We start from the raw sequence: 12,457 nt of genomic DNA on the forward strand, positions 1-12,457 counted from the left end.
AAAGTAAGTAATAAATATATATTCATATATTTCATAGAAATGTTGAAAAAGGGTCAATAACATAAAACAAAGTTTGAAAAGCACTATAACAAAGCACAAGGAAAATAAATCAATTAAATCAAATAGGACGCTCATGTATTTCAATGATATATGTTGTTATTGTTTAACAAACTTTCATGAAGACCATAGATGATATATATTGTCAATATTTTAGGTTTCTCAATATTTATCGGCAATATTGTCAATTCAAAAATATCGGGATCCTTGAAATATTGACAGTTTATATTGATTGTTTGAAGTTTTCTTTTGAAACTATTCTAAAATGCTTTAAATCAAAGTATAATTAAGAGTATACAGAAACAATAATTTGTGTTTAAAGTAATTTAAGTTTCATTTTGAGAAAAAGTGGTTTTTGACTGAATATTTATTTTATGGAATTATTATAGCAGAGACAGTTTTTGTTTTAAAATATACAAGCAATATTTATTAAGTTGAATAAAAATTGATAAACTTTTATGTGGAAAGTCATTGTCATAGAATTTTACTGTGCAGGAAACTAATTATTTTAAAATTATATTGTAAAGAAAATTAATCGTAAAATTTGATTGTAAAGCAAATTAATTGTAAAATTTTATTGTGAAGAAAATTAATCGTAAAATTTTATTGTAAAGAAAATTAATTTTTGTAAAATTTTATTGTAAAATAACCTAAGCAAAATAACCTAGAGTTTTCGAATTTTAGAGTTTTAGAGTTTTAGAGTTTTAGAGTTTTAGAGTATTAGAGTTTTAGAGTTTTAAAGTTTTAGAGTTTTAGAGTTTTAGAGTTTTAGAGTTTTAGAGTTTTAGAGTTTTAGAGTTTTAGAGTTTTAGAGTTTTAGAGTTTTAGAGTTTTAGAGTTTTAGAGTTTTAGAGTTTTAGAGTTTTAGAGTTTTAGAGTTTTAGAGTTTTAGAGTTTTAGAGTTTTAGAGTTTTAGAGTTTTAGAGTTTTAGAGTTTTAGAGTTTTAGAGTTTTAGAGTTTTAGAGTTTTAGAGTTTTAGAGTTTTAGAGTTTTACAGTTGTCATACTTAGGAGTTCAAAAAACTTGCCTATTTTCAAATTTTAATTAAAATTGAAATTTAAATCCTTACACATCTAAATATCTAAGTATCCAAATCTCCAAATCTCCAGATATCTAAATATCTAAATTCCTAATTATTTAAATATCCAAATTCCTAAATATCTAATTATCCGAAATGGGTAAAATCTAAATATTTTAACTGAAACGTTCAAAAGCAATTTGTGCTAGTCAGAATAGAAAGTCACATAAATAGAAGTCTGAAACATCAAGAGGGTTAACATACCACTTAGCATAACAAATGCATTCGTCGAGTTGGCTTTGCAAGGCTATCCAAGTATCAGGATACCCTTTTTACCAAATGCTTTTAGCCCATTTTTTAAATAAGGGTAACAAGTTTCTGGTACTAAGAGTTGCTGCAAACCTTCGTAGGATTTCAGCATGTTAGGCGTCAAATTATACGCCACATAGCGGTAGCAAACAATAATTCAACGATTTTTCTTCGTTCGCGTGAAATTCAACATGGTGAAAAAAGGCAGCTCGCACCACAAACCTGTCAAGGTGTCGTGAAACGTAATTCTTCCGGTGAGCATCTCCCAGAAACTTGAAACGTTAATATCACGGAAATTCGGTCACCAGCAACACGTAATTTTTGCAACGCAGCAGCTTGCCGCGACAAGAGGGTTGTTGCTGTAATTGTACAAAGGGCTACGTATCATCAATATTTTAAAGCCAGCATCGAGTCGTGGTAATATGATTTTTTAAAGTCTACCTCTCGGGCTAGTACATATTTTGTTGGCGAATTTCGAGCTGGTCAAATAATAAAATAAAGGATGAAAGAGCACGGCGAGCGCGGCGTAAAGCAAAATTAAAATCTGTCCGTGTACAGTTGGTATATTGCCTACAGAATACTTTTTCTTTCGCGCTTTCGTGTCTGAAGTTGAAACATAAAAGAAGTTCAACGTAAAAGGTACTTTCAAAGAGTGATTTCTATCAACAATTCGTTCCTGTGGAGATGAATGGTTTTTTGTGGGAATTATAATTAGTGTACGTCGCAGAATATTTGATTAATTTCAAAAATTAGGTGTTAAAGCATTTTGCGGGTTTTGGGGAAAAAGGAGTAAGTTTATTTACTCTTATCCTGTTTTACTGTTACACTATTTTGTTGTTTTGTTACTTTATTCTTTTATTGTGCCGCTATTTTACAAATTCAGTAATTTACTATTTTAGTATTTTATTATTTTGCTGCTTTACTATTTTACTATTTTACTATTTTACTGTTTTACTGTTTTACTATTTTACTATTTCACTACTTTATTATCTCACGGCTGTACTATTTTACTATTTTTCTAGTTCATTATTTTGCTATTTTAGTATGTTACTGTTTTGCTATTTTATTATTTTACTGTTTTACTATTTTACTATTTTACTATTTTACTATTTTACTATTTTACTATTTTACTGTTTTACTGTTTTACTGTTTTACAGTTTTACTATTTTACTATTTTACTATTTTACTATTTTACTATTTTACTATTTTACTGTTTTATTGTTTTACTGTTTTACAGTTTTACTATTTTACTATTTTACTATTTTACTATTTTACTATTTTACTATTTTACTATTTTACTATTTTACTATTTTACTATTTTACTATTTTACTATTTTACTATTTTACTATTTTACTATTTTACTATTTTACTATTTTACTATTTTACTATTTTGCTATTTTACTATTATGCTATTATGCTATTTTACTATTTTACTATTTTACTATTTTACTATTTTACTATTTTACTATTTTACTATTTTACTATTTCACTACTTTACTGTTTTACTTCTTCATGATTTTACCATTTGACTACCTAAGTATTTAGTTACTTTACTACGTTACTACATTACTACATTACTAGTTTACTATTTTACTATGTTAACATTTTACCAGTTTACTGCTCTAATATTCTGATATTCAATTATTCCGAAATTCTATTATTTTTCATATTTTTACCACTCTTCCCACTTTTATTCTTTTTACAGTTTCACTGTTCGTCAATAATAGACAATTATTGTAAATATAAATAAAAATATATATTTATAATATTTCTAATAAATAATAATCTTAAATTCAAAGCAAATAATAATGGGAATCAATAATACTAAATATTGAATGTTAAAAATATTTAAAAATGTTGAAATATTAAAAAATGAAGAGATGGTAAATTAAATTTATACTGACATTACTAATACATATTTATACACACAAATAAAATAATAACGAATACCGATAAATAAAAAAATATTCAAAAGAGTCGAAATATTAAAAAATTTAAAAGAAAATAAATTGAATGTCAAGAATATCATAATATGATAATAATCTCTTGCATAAATTATATTCGGTAAATTGTAGCTAACCGCAGCCAACGATAAGGTACTTTATTAATTATAGATGCTCGGAGATCACATCCCTTCTTGAATCTAATATCACTGTATTACGAATACCTTGCAATCCGAGAGTTTCCCTCAACAGAGTTTGCATAATTTTACATAATTCAACGAAACCATGTACTATATAGAAACACGCGTGCAAGTTTCACTGCAACTAATATCAGTATACCCAAAGTATGTCAGCTTATTACAATTACAATCCAATAAATTCTACGCATGCACATTTTGCTAGTAGATATTTAAGTACATCATCTCGTATATAGTTTACTTTACTTTATTTACGTTACTCTATGTTCATTTTACGTTTATAAACAATTTCTAGAATTTTTATTACTTGCTTAAATGGAGAGTCATGATAGTTTTTTTTTTAATGTTAAATATCTTATTTGTGGATTTGCTTATGTGCTGTTTAATTTACTTGTTTATCTACTGATTTTTCTATTGATTTATCTATTCATTTTATCTACTCATTTATCTACTCATTTATTTACTCATTTATCTACTCATTCATTTACTCATTTATCTACCCATTTTATCTGTTTATTTAATTATTTATCTACTTTTCTATTTACTGGTTTATGCATTGTTTTATCTATTTGCCCATCTATAATTTCATCTAATGGTTTATCTATTCACTTTACCTATTTATTTACTCATTTATCTACGCATTTATTTACTTCTTCATTTACTAGTTTATCTATTGTTTTCTGTATTACTTTATCAAATGTTTCATCTACTCGCCATCATCACTAATGAAGAAATACGATACCTAATTTCAATATTTATACAAGATCAATCTGAATGCTCTATTCAATAAATATAAAATGACTTTATTTAAAACATTATATAAAATCAATGAATTCCTTCTTCTTAGCTTGAATCATTGTGGAACGTTTAACTTTGACTGCCACATTACTTACTGTAACTTTTATTTTTAACAAATAGCAATATTTTCACAATACTATATAGTATTCATAGTTGCAAGTAATACAAATATTCCCGATTAACAAATTCTTCAACAACAAAGTAAATTAACAATAGATCCTTTTAGCTACTCGAAATTATAAAAACGTTAAATATTTTTACGCGATATAAATTACAGAAACTCATCATTCTAATAAATGATTAGTCCAAAAACAAGCAAAAATAAGAAATGTTATTAACAAAATTACGTGGTTGTTAATAACCGCAACTCGTTTAGGCACTAAAACATTTACCTTATAGACCCGTACATTTTCTGCCGACATGTCAGACATTTCTACCCTTCATCAACACGGAACAGCATAATTCGCGTTACATGCTCTTCTTCGTGTTACGAAGCCTCGACGTCTAATTAATTAAGAAACAGTTTCGTACTGGAGGATGTTGGCCTCCGAAACTTGTTATTTGTTTTCCGAAAATTAATAACTCATATTTACATGCGTAATTGCGAGCATAGACCACTTTGGCAGGGAAACTGCATTACTGCCTACTGCAATTAACGCCTCCTGTGGGTTCGTGGCCTGTGTGTCACTGTGTTTGTGCTTTCCACGAGTTTTGCTCTCAAACGACGAAATTAATTAACTCGAAACGGTCCACTTATGCCCGGTTAGGGAAAAGAATATTAGAATTGAGATCGGAAAGCGATTGACCGATTTGCGAAATTGCCGTGCCTTTGATCAATTTAACGAAAGTTGAAATCAATGGAAACTGCGAGAAAATTACGGATTGCACTTTATAGATTTCTCGTTGAAGTAGCAAATCACCTAGGCAATGTATGAATAGAATAAGTTCCATTCAGTCGATATAAATATACATTTCTTATTCCAAAGGCTTAATCATACTTTTTTACTTTTTTCGGTACAGAAATTGGGTCACAAGTTATGTGACTGATTATTGTAAAAAGACTTCATATTTACACATTTTGATTTCTTTCGTAGTTGCAATATTTTAAAACAATAATGTAGTTCATATGATAATTTATTACTGGATTAAAAACGAAATGCTGTTATGATAAATACTGTTACATATACATAATTTCCTAGGTTTCTAAATTTTGTTCACCAAATTCTCCCATTTAAAAATCCCAAATTTCAAAATTACCAAGTACTAAACTTGTAAAGCTCCCAATTTCCAAAAGTGCAATTTTTAACCTGACTACCTTAACCATCGTACCATATCCACACGAACGTGCTGAAACCTTTGAATCCCAATATACGCCGAAATGGATTTCGAAAATGTAATGTAACCGCTCCATTTCCCGGTAACAGATCGATAACTTGGGCAAATATGGACGACTTAAGGTGCGTTTCGCACATACATCACCACGTTCCTATTTCCATGGAGGCGCATTTGTACTTGTGTATGTGTGTATAATTTAGATGCATCAGAGAGGACGAAATTTGTTCCGAACTTAAGCACAGATTACTAAACTTAATCAGCGGCAGAGACACGTAACAGGACAAGTTTCGTTCGGCTAATTTAGAGTCACGAGAGGAATGGGACCAACGGGTAGAAAGGTATGGAACTTGGGCTGCTTGGAAGTCGCGTCCGCAAGTACAATTCATTTGGCCGGGCCGATAATTACCCCAATTTATTCGCGGTAAACAGAAGCCGTTAATTCCAGTCGCAGCATAACGCGTGCACATACGTCACCGGAATAAATTATGCAAACGCATCGAAATTTCGGGTGAAGTGGCTTCCGCCAGGGAAAGATGGTTCAAAGTGTTGAAGAGTTTACGTTGTGCGATTTATGCTTCAGATTTGTAAAAAAGGAGCATTGGAAATTCTGTGATTTAATCAAAAGGATCATTGTAATATTGAAGTCCAATTATCGTCATATCAGCGAAGTTTACTCTTGGCCTGCATGCTCCTTTTTTTGCGGTTTTCTATTTTTTACAACTACAATTTGCGATAAAAAAAATCTGAAAAAATTCTGTGGTGTGTGCTACTGGATCCCCAATGTTCCACAACTTTTTTGGAACTTTTGTACGTCATTAGAAAAATAGGGCATAAACTGGAATTTTTATGTTTTCCTGTTACTCCAGTCGAGATAAAAGGTTCAAACTTTGTGTGAGATAATATAATACAGGGTGGCTCACCACATTTTGCCATCTAGATTTGTGTCATTATTATTACTCATAGCAAACAATGTCTCAGATGAAGTTGAATGGTTTTGAGAAGGGCATATGCTGGTGGTAAGGGACATATGAAGGTCATTAAGGTTTTTTTAAATGGAATCATATATTTTTTATTGTATCAGCTGATACTCCTTCATATTCTTTACAAAAAAATATTAATCTATTTATGTGAAAAAATCATTAGTTTAGGAGATATTTTAATTTTAATGTCTATTTACAGAAAAGGTTCAATGTGGCGACCATTTGCATCAGAACTCTTTCTGAATCGAGAAATTAATGACTTACTAATATTCCGTAGTGTATAATCTTTCTGCATGTGTAGCACTTTTCCCAGCTTCAAAATAAACTGATAACATGTCTATCTTTTCTTCTTTAGAATACTTCAGTATGAAGTGATAATTCACCGTATCGTCGTATTCATCGTATTAGAAACGTAACAGAGACTAAATTTCACTATTACTGCGTTACAAAAAAAAACAAAAACTCACAATTCGTTTGGTGACACGTGACCTCTCAAAGCATGTAGAAAAACATTTGCTGTTCAATTAGGGCAATTCATAATATTGACCAGAAAGTCTCGATTTCCTAACAAGTTAGAATTAAAATATCTCTTAAACTAATGATTTTTTCACATAAATAGATTAATACTTTTTTGTAAAGAATATGAAGGAGTATCAGCTGATACAATAAAAAATATATGATTCCATTTAAAAAAACCTTAATGACCTTCATATGTCCCTTACACGTCCACCTATAAAAAAATATACCACCAGCATATGCCCTTCTCAAAACCATTTAACTTCATCTGAGACATTGTTTGCTATGAGTAATAATAATGACGCAAATCTAGATGGCAAAATGTGGTGAGCCACCCTGTATATTACATACTAAATAAATACATTAATTAGATAAATTAATATTAATTAATATGCTAGTAAGTAAAAATAATATTATTATTTTAATATTACCTGTAACATGAGTTTTCATAAATGAAGAAATATGTATTTCTAAATCCACATTAATAAGAAAATAATACAAATTTTTTAATAAAATAAAATTTATTATTAGAGGAATTATATTGCAAGAAATTTTAAATTAATACGATATAAATCGTATTTCGTTGCACTTGTGTTATTAATTATTTATAAAAGTACACTTAAAAATCAGTTACATGATATGTAACGACGTAATATATTGATACTAATCAAATAAGAAATTGAAAATCAACTATCTTCGAAGTGTATTCAATATTTCTGTCCTTCATTCGCAGTCTTAAAAAAAGTATTTAACAAACTGCAGTATATAACTGGAGCCACCTGTACTTGGCATAGCATGTGCTGCCGTAATTAATCACAGACGAATAATAAACGTTCGTTGGTGTGACGGTGGAAAAAAATTGCGAGCTCTGTTCTAATCTCGGATTAGTTAAATCCGGGAAACAAACCGATTCAATAATTGACGGTGAAGGATGTAGTCATTTCATACCTGGATGGCAGTTACAGGTTGTATAAGTTACAACTAATGACAGCCATTAACAACTAACGCTATAATAATTGCGTGAATGCGAAAAGACTCTATCAACTTCTAAGAAATCTACTTTTATTTTTCAACACGTTTTTGAAGGCATTAATTGAAGATAAACGAGATAATTTTGGGTTTAGTAATTGTTAAATATTTAATAAGTCCTTTTATTTTATTTCATATAAAATAAAATATAAATAATATTATAATATTACTTGTTATAAATATTATTTTGCACAAAATAATATATATTATGAAAGTATTGATTTTTGGTAGAATGAAATTGCTTTATCTGAAATTAAATAACCAAATTTTTGAATTAATTAAATTATTATATTTAATATAATAAAATTTATTCACTATTGAATAGAGAATCAGAAATTTCATAATAAAGTTCACTTTTTTAAAAGAGTGTTAAAATTCAAATAAAACTAATAATTCATTTATATTTATAAGTTGATGTCTATTTATAGGTTGTATTGACTAAATATTTTCACGTTGATAAAATATATTTATGCTTGTGGATGTTTGGTGGCCATTGTTTAATAATTTAAGTTATATCGATAAATTCTGTATCAAACATATAAATATTTACAACCAAATGACATTTGCAAATTTCGAATTCAACAAATATCGGCAAACATGATAATTATTTCCTGTTGTACACATAGGTTAATCTCATGTTGCACCTTATGCATGTATGTACACAATGAATACAATATGTATTAACCGAATGTATGAATGACTTTCTGATCATTATTTTATATTATAGGTTCATAAGTAAATTTGAGTTAAATTTTAAATCTACACATTTCTAAAATCTAATAGCAACAAATTTTGAAACTTTTAAGTTTTCATTTTAGTTTTTTCAAATTTTTCAATTCACGTATTCGTTAGATTTCTTAAATTCCTATATTTTCCAGTGTTTTAAATTTCTAAGTCCCAAAATTTCTAAATTTTTACATTTGTAATTTTTAATGTTTATATTTATAACTTTTCAAATACCCCACCTTTCAAATTTCTAAATTTCCAAATATATGTACATATAATCTTTTGAATTGATACATTTCCAAAATTGCGAGATTATCAAGTTCTCAAGTTTTTAAATTCCAAAATTTCTAAATATTCAAATTTCTATATTTCCAAATTTTCAAATTCCTAATTTCACATATTCCCATATTTACAAATTCACAAATTTCTACATTCTCAAACTAACAAATTTCCCAATTTCCATATTTTCAAATTTTCAAATTAATAAATTTCTAAATTTCTAAATTTCCAAATTTCCAAATTAACAAATTTCCTGTTAGGATTAGCTCCAGGAAAATAAACTGCAGTGCTGAGGTGAACGGAAAATACTTTAATAATATAAAAATGTCTTTACAAAATGCGCGGTGCTTCGTAGACGAAGGTAAAACTGTAACTGTAGGACAAAGCATCGTGATGCGTGTTCGGACGCGCATAGCGCAGTTCATTTGTTTTGTCCGTTACTTCCAACACTCCCCCTCAAAACAAGGATGTACGCTTATCGCTGATGTATACAATGTTTCGCTAATTAATTACTACAACGCATTTATTTACAATGTCGATCGTTATACATAAAAGACGCGGTACATTTCTGATGACGCGGGCCGGTTAAACCTTTTGTTAATACGTCCGCTATCTGATCGTTTGACGCTTTGTAAAAAACTTTTATTTCGCCGTCCTTTAATTTTTCTAAAACTCTTTTCGTGTACGCGCTTTGCCGCATTTTTATTTCCGTACCGTTGTGCTCAAATTCGATACCCAAACAATGTCCGATCTTCCCTAAATCCGTCATTTCGAATTTTTGCATGAGTTGTTTCTTAATGCGTTCTAACCATTTAAAATCTTTCGCGGCTATTACTATATCGTCTACATATACGGCAAGAACGAGAAATTGCTCCCCCTTTCGCAATATATACACGCATGGATCAGCATGGAGGGGGACGAAATCCATGTTTCGCAATTCTTCGTCGAGGCGTTTATTCCATTGCCTACCCGCTTGTTTCAAACCGTATAAAGCCTTTTTTATTTTACATACTTTATCGCCGCTCGATAATTCGTTTAGCATTTTTCGCGCCTTATCACTATATTCTACGGGTCCGTCCGATATGATGTCGCGCAACGCGTCAGGGAGAATGTCCGGAATCGTCATGAAAATATCTTTATCGACTTCTCCATTCAAGTACGCAGTTGACACGTCCAATTGATGGACTTGCATATCGTATTCGACGGCTAGAGCTATTATCATTCGTATCGAGCTCAATCTCGTAACGGGCGCGTGCGTTTCTTCGTAATCTAAACCCGGGCGCTGAGCAAAACCGCGTGCGACTAAACGCGCCTTCCTCCGCGTCACCTGTCCGTCGGTGTTTATTTTGTCGCGGAGAACCATGCGACACCCAATGACTTCGCGATCACGAGGGCGTTCAACGATCTCCCATACGTCGTTCTTTAACATCGCCGCTATTTCTTCCCGAATCGCGACACGCCACTCCGTTTTATCCGGGCCGGAAAGCGCGGTTTGCAGCGGTATCTCGGCCATACCAGCTGATTCCGTCGGATGCGAAGATACGGCGTCTTCGAATAATTCGTTCTCTCCTTCAGATTGAGAATCACTTTGAATATCGTTTTGAGTTTCGACCGTACCGCGTACTTTTCTCGGCCTACCACGGCTCCCGGTCCGGATAATTCGTGGCCTACCTACCCGGTACCTGACTTCGTTCACGCGTGTCGGAATAGAATCGGACTGTTGCGAAGGATTTATGGGCACTTCAACGATACTATTCTCGCGATCGATTGTTTGACTATCGTTTCTCAACTGATCCCTGCTTTCCATGACTTTCGAGGTTGTTTTATCATTTTGAATATCTATCTCTACATTATTGTCGGAATACGAATTCTCGTTTCTCGCTCGCTCTTCGCAATTTATTTTCAGTGGCCCTTTTAACGTCTCGTCTGCCGATTTTACATCTCGAGATATATCGACGCGGTTCTCGTCGGGAAGCCATATTCTAAAACCCTTTGTTTCATCCGAATAACCGAGGAATATTCCCTCTTGCGCGCGCGGTTCGAATTTCGACTTTTGACGGTCTCGAACTCGGGTTATGACCTTCGAACCAAAAACCTTGAAATACGACGCGTTCGGTACTTTACGTGTCCATCGATAATAAGCGTTGTCGCCGTCGAGAGCGCGAGACGGTAATCTATTACGCGTATAATTCGCGTTCGCTATCGCCTCAGCCCAAAATCGCTTCGACAGTCCCGCCTGGAGAAGTAAACATCGCGCCGTTTCAACTAATGTTCGATTTTTACGCTCGGCTACACCGTTTTGTTGAGGCGTGTGCGTTACGGTCAGTCGTCTTTTAATGCCGCACGAATTTAGGTATTCGTTAAACTCATTACTGAGAAACTCGCGACCATTATCAGACTGCAAATACTTTATTCGCGCGCCTGTTTGATTTTCAGCGAAATTTTTAAACTTTTTAAAAACAGATAACGCTTCGCTCTTTTGTTTCAAGAAAAAGACTTCGCACCATCGCGTATAATCATCGATGAATAATATAAAATATCTCGCGCCGCCGATCGATTCGACGCTCATCGGTCCGCATATATCGGTATGAACTATCTCGAGAACACCTACGGCACGGTTCGAACTTTTTGGGAACGGTAATCTTGTCATTTTTGATCGCAAACAGATTTCGCAAGTAGGTAGTTTTTCGTCTTTTCCGAAGGAAACGCCGCGTATACTTTTATCGCGATTTATTTTTCGCAAACTTTCCTCGTTAACGTGACCGAGACGCCGATGCCACAATTCCATATCATTTACCGTTTTTAAATTTGCATCGCTCACAAAAAACGCGGATTGTGCATAATATAAATTATCGCGTCGGTCAGCGGTGAAAATTGTTTCCCCGTCGGGCGCAAACACGGTGGCGTTATGCTTTCTAAACAGAACACTGCATCCCTTATCGGTAATTTTCGCGACCGACATAAGGTTCATGCGAAGGTCGGGAACGAACAACGCGTCGCGGAGTTCTATAGTTTTTCGCGAATTCGAGTCTTTTATGGATAATCGCACTGTACCTTGACCTTCCACCTGTGTTGATGCGCTGCTAGCGAGGTTTAACGTATCGCACGTTGACGTTTTCATCTCGACGAAAGAAGACGCGTCGCCGCTCATGTGGGATGAACAGCCGCTGTCGAGACACCATTTCCCTTCTGTACCCTTTTCGCGAATGCGTTGGTCAGCCTGGAAAGCGACTTCCTTCGCTCCTGGTGCACTGCTACTGGAAAAATC

The 12,457-nt window shown here is 32.4% G+C and overlaps 1 protein-coding gene across 8 annotated transcripts in view; it reads right to left on the minus strand.

Moving 5' to 3' along the window:
* Mp (collagen XV/XVIII-type protein multiplexin) overlaps positions 1 to 12,457 on the minus strand; it is a 582,981-nt gene that overhangs the window by 206,216 nt on the left and 364,308 nt on the right. The gene's annotated exons all lie outside the window — the stretch shown is intronic.

The sequence above is a fragment of the Megachile rotundata genome, chromosome 11 (assembly GCF_050947335.1).
Source record: "Megachile rotundata isolate GNS110a chromosome 11, iyMegRotu1, whole genome shotgun sequence".
In the NCBI taxonomy this organism is placed as follows: domain Eukaryota; kingdom Metazoa; phylum Arthropoda; class Insecta; order Hymenoptera; family Megachilidae; genus Megachile; species Megachile rotundata.